The sequence below is a fragment of the Bos grunniens genome, chromosome 3 (genome assembly GCF_055505025.1).
Source record: "Bos grunniens cultivar Pamir isolate PY7600 chromosome 3, Bosgru_T2T1.0, whole genome shotgun sequence".
In the NCBI taxonomy this organism is placed as follows: domain Eukaryota; kingdom Metazoa; phylum Chordata; class Mammalia; order Artiodactyla; family Bovidae; genus Bos; species Bos grunniens.
In genome coordinates this window covers 102,194,412-102,199,259 of record NC_141167.1, presented here as the reverse complement: position 1 = coordinate 102,199,259, position 4,848 = coordinate 102,194,412, and the positions used below count along the sequence as shown (strand labels likewise).

General features: G+C 40.9%; 1 long non-coding RNA gene across 1 annotated transcript; it reads left to right on the top strand.

Annotated features, from left to right (window-relative positions):
- The first annotated feature begins 2,557 nt into the window (after positions 1–2,557).
- On the top strand, positions 2,558–3,726 carry LOC147376452 (uncharacterized). The gene is made up of 2 exons (XR_015161007.1): positions 2,558–2,858; positions 3,053–3,726. It is a non-coding gene; the product is annotated as an uncharacterized LOC147376452 (long non-coding RNA).
- The last annotated feature ends 1,122 nt before the right edge of the window (positions 3,727–4,848 follow it).

The following is a 4,848-nucleotide window of genomic DNA, read 5'->3' as shown; positions in this document are numbered from 1 at the left end:
CTTCCCTGTGGGTATGCCCTAGGGATTTTTGCAATTTTATATCCTCTATAATTCAGTTCTGCAATATCTTTCTCACAGCATGTGTTACACTCATCTAAAAACTGGCTGCCATGCTAAAACCAAAAGTTCCACAAAAGCAGAAACAGATTGTTTTTCAACAGTGTCCTTTGAGGCACAGAAGTTTCAGATTTTGATGTAGTCCTGTTTATCTTTTTTTCTTGCCCATACTTTTGATAGCGTATCCATACTTGTGATGTCATATCCAAAGAATCATTACCAAATGCACTTTAAGAAGCGTTTCCATTATGTTTTCTTCTAGCAGCTTAATACTTAGAGCCCTTATGTTTTGATTTCTTATCCATTTTGAGTTAAATTTTGTCTATGGTGTAAGGTAAGGGTCTAACTTCATTATTACAAATGTAGATAACCAGTTTTCTCAACATCATTTGTGGAAAGACTGTTTTTCTCACTGAATGGGCTTGGAACCCTTGTTGAAATCACTGATCATATGTGTGAGGAGCCTGGCAGGCTACAGTCCATGGGGTTACCAAGAGTCGGACCTGACTTAGCGACTGAACGCCACACATACATACTAACTCTGGTATCTGGGTCATCTGTGAGTCTTTTTCTATTATCTCTTTTTTTTCTTTTCATTTTGGTCATATTTCTTCTCTCTTCACAAGTCCCATGCTTTTTTGCTGTTTTCCAGAAACTGAATAACTACAGAGGCTCCATACCATGTTCCCTTTCCCCAGAAAGTTCTCCCTTTTTCCCATTAGGCAGATAAAATGAGGGATTGAGCAGTCTATCCTGTCAAAGATTAGGCTATGTCAAGGTCGGGTTGCTGTTTCAGCCCGATTCACCCATATTCTTCAGGCATGTTTCTCACAATCTTTTAACTGAAAGCTGGGCAGGTATTGGTCTCCTTAGCTCTGAAATACTGAAGAAGATTGAGCTAGCTCTCCAGGCTCCTGTTCCAGAGAGTCTCAAAATCTGGCAAGTATCTTGAGGAGGAGACCAGTTGAGTTGAGGCTCTTCTTTCCCTGCCTCAGAAAGTCTTCGTTTCCTAATCAGTAATGCCAGACTATGGGAGATTTGGGTTTCCCTGTAGTTCAGCTGGTAAGGAATCTGCCTTCAATGAAGGAGACCTTGATTCGATTCCTGGGTTGGGAAGGTCCCCTTGAAAAGAGATAGGCTATCCACCAGTATTCTTGGGCTTTGCTGGTGGCTCAGATGATAAAGAATCCGCCAGTAATGCGGAGGACCTGGGTTGGGAAGATCCCCAAGAGGAGGACATGACAACGCACTCCAGTATTCTTGTCTGGAGAATCCCCATGGACAGAGGAGCCTGGTGGGCTACCGTCCACAGGGTCACAAAGAGCTGGACACAACTGAGTGAATAAGCACACACACACATGGGAGATTCACTGTGCCTTTTAGAAGCTTTTAGCCCAACTCTCCAGTCTCATGAACATTCCCAGAGTTCAGGAAATTTTCCATATATAACTCTAGCCATCATTTGAGGCACCTTAAGTTTTAACTTGGCACTCCAATGTTGCATGACCATCAAGATCTTCAGTGATGTCTCTTCCCCAAGCAGGCCTACCTAAGTTAGGCCTTATCTCTAGCCTGTGCTCAGCTCACTTCAGAAAGATTCTCCTGTCATTGGAATTTAACTTGGTTTAGTCTTCATTCCTTTGACATGTCCTTGTTTCCTTCAAAAAATATGGTTTTTATAACTTTTCTAGCTTCTTTTAGGAGGAATACTGACCAGCCATGCCCTACAACTTACTTGATGTATTGGTTTTCTGTGGATGCTTTAGCAAGTAATTACAACCTTAGTGGCTTAGAAAAACAGATTTTTTTCTCTCACAGTTCTAGAGGCCAGAGTCTGAAAGCCAAGCAACATCAAGGCAACAGTCCCTCTGGAGGATTTGGAGGAGAATTCATTCCTTGCCTTTTCTAGCCTCTGGTGGCTGCTGGCATTACTTACTTGGTGTTCCTTGTCCTGTATATCACTCTAATCTCTCTCCATCTTCCTCTTACTTCCTCTGCTCAGGAACCTCCTCTATCAGATCCCCCTCTGCTCTTCTCTTATAAGGACATTTGTGATTACCTGTAGGAGCCACCCAGATAATCCATTATAGTCTCTTCATTTAAAGGTCCTTAGTTTAATCACATTTGCAGGGAAAATCCCTTTTTCCACATAAAAGTTCTTTTTCCTTATTTTGCAGAAAAGGAAGTATTCACAGGTTCCAGAGATTAGACTGTGGATACATCTTGGGAAACCGTTATTAGCCTACCACATCTGTAATCAGAAGGTCATGATGTGTTGATTTTTTTTACTTTTATAAAACTGAAGAATAAAATACACATAAATAAGTATATGACTTAATGAATTATTTTAAGGCCAGCACCCTTAAAACTACCATCTAAATCAAGAAATGGAGCTTCTCCAGCTGCCCAGTTCTGATCGCAGTTGTCTCCCTCTCCTGAAAATAGCCATTCTCCTGAATTTTGTGATAATTATCCCCTTGGATTTCTTTATACTTTCATCATCCAAGTGTGCTTCCCTGGACACTATACTTTGGATTTCCTGTTTATTTGACTTATATGTGTTTTGAGTTTCTTAACCTACATACTTCCTCCTCCAGCCCTTTCTTTTCATGACAGTGTATCTGCTGAAGACCTCAGGATGTATGAGCTGCGTACCCTCCTTTCTGCGCACAGCCTGGGTTTTACTGATTGCACACTAATGGAGTATTTTGACATGTTCTTCAGTCCTCTTCAGTCCCTGCACATGGACAGCGCAATCCAGAGGTCTCTTCACACTCATATTTGATGCCTTTGGCAAGACTGTAAGTGGTGGTGTGTTTTTTAATCAGGAAGCCCACTGTGTCTAGTTGTCTCTCTTTATTGTGATATTATCAATTGCTCCTTTTCAGTTAATTTATTCTGTGTTGCACAATAATGATATTCTAATTCTATAACTTTGTTTTAATTCATTAGCTTGAATGTTTCCATAAAGAGACATTTCTCATCTACTTTTTAGTTAACCGGTGTTAAACTCATCTTCCAACAACACAAGAGAAGACTCTATATTTGGACATCACCAGATGGTCAACACCGAAATCAGATTGATTATATTCTTTGCAGCCAAAGATGGAGAAGCTCTATACAGTCAGCAAAAACAAGACCAGGAGCTGACCGTGGCTCAGACCATGAACTCCTTATTGCCAAATTCAGACTTAAATTTAAGAAAGTAGGGAAAACCACTAGACCATTCAGGTATGACCTAAATCAAATCCCTTATGATTATACAGTGGAAGTGAGAAATAGATTTAAGGGCCTAGATCTTATAGATAGAGTATCTGATGAACTATGGAATGAGGTTCTTGACACTGTACAGGAGACAGGGATCAAGACCATTCCCATAGAAAAGAAATGCAAAAAAGCAAAATGGCTATCTGGGGAGGCCTTACAAATAGCTGTGAAAAGAAGAGAAGCGAAAAGCAAAGGAGAGAAGGAAAGATATAAACATCTGAATGCAGAGTTCCAAAGAACAGCAAGAAGAGATAAGCCTTCTTCAGCGATCAATGCAAAGAAATAGAGGAAAACAACAGAATGGGAAAGACTAGGGATCTCTTCAAGAAAATCAGAGATACCAAAGGAATATTTCATGCAAAGATGAGCTCAATAAAGGACAGAAATGGTATGGACCTAACAGAAGCAGAAGATATTAAGAAGAGATGGCAAGAATACACAGAAGAACTGTACAAAAAAGATGTTCACGACCAAGATAATCACGATGGTGTGATCACTGACCTAGAGCCAGACATCCTGGAATGTGAAGTCAAGTGGGCCTTAGAAAGCATCACTACGAACAAAGCTAGTGGAGGTGATGGAATTCCAGTTGAGCTATTTCAAATCCTGAACGATGATGCTGTGAAAGTGCTCCACTCAATATGCCAGCAAATTTGGAAAACTCAGCAGTGGCCACAGGACTGGAAAAGGTCTGTTTTCATTCCATTCCCAAAGAAAGGCAATGCCAAAGAATGCTCAAACTACCACACAATTGCACTCATCTCACACGCTAGTAAAGTAATGCTCAAAATTCTCCAAGCCAGGCTTCAGCAATACGTGAACTGTGAACTTCCTGATGTTCAAGCTGGTTTTAGAAAAGGCAGAGGAACCAGAGATCACATTGCCAACATCCGCTGGATCATAAAAAAAGCAAGAGAGTTCCAGAAAAACATCTATTTCTGCTTTATTGACTATGCCAAAGCCTTTGACTGTGTGGATCACAATAAACTGTGGAAAATCTGAAAGAGATGGGAATACCAGACCACCTGGTCTGCCTCTTGAGAAATTTGCATGCAGGTCAGGAAGCAACAGTTAGAACTGGACATGGAACAACAGACTGGTTCCAAATAGGAAAAGGAGTTATGTCAAGGCCGTATATTGTCACCCTGTTTATTTAACTTATATGCTGAGTACATCATGAGAAACGCTGGACTGGGAGAAACACAAGCTGGAATCAAGACTGCCGGGAGAAATATCAATAACCCCAGATATGCAGATGACACCACCCTTATGGCAGAAAGTGAAGAGGAACTAAAAAGCCTCTTGATGAAAGTGAAAGTGGAGAGTGAAAAAGTTGGCTTAAAGCTCAACATTCAGAAAACAAAGATCATGGCATCCGGTCCCACCACTTCATGGGAAATAGATGGAGAAACAGTGGAAACAGTGTCAGACTTTATTTTTCGGGGCTCCAAAATCACTGCAGATGGTGACTGCAGCCATGAAATTAAAAGGTGCTTACTCCTTGGAAGGAAAGTTATGACCAAC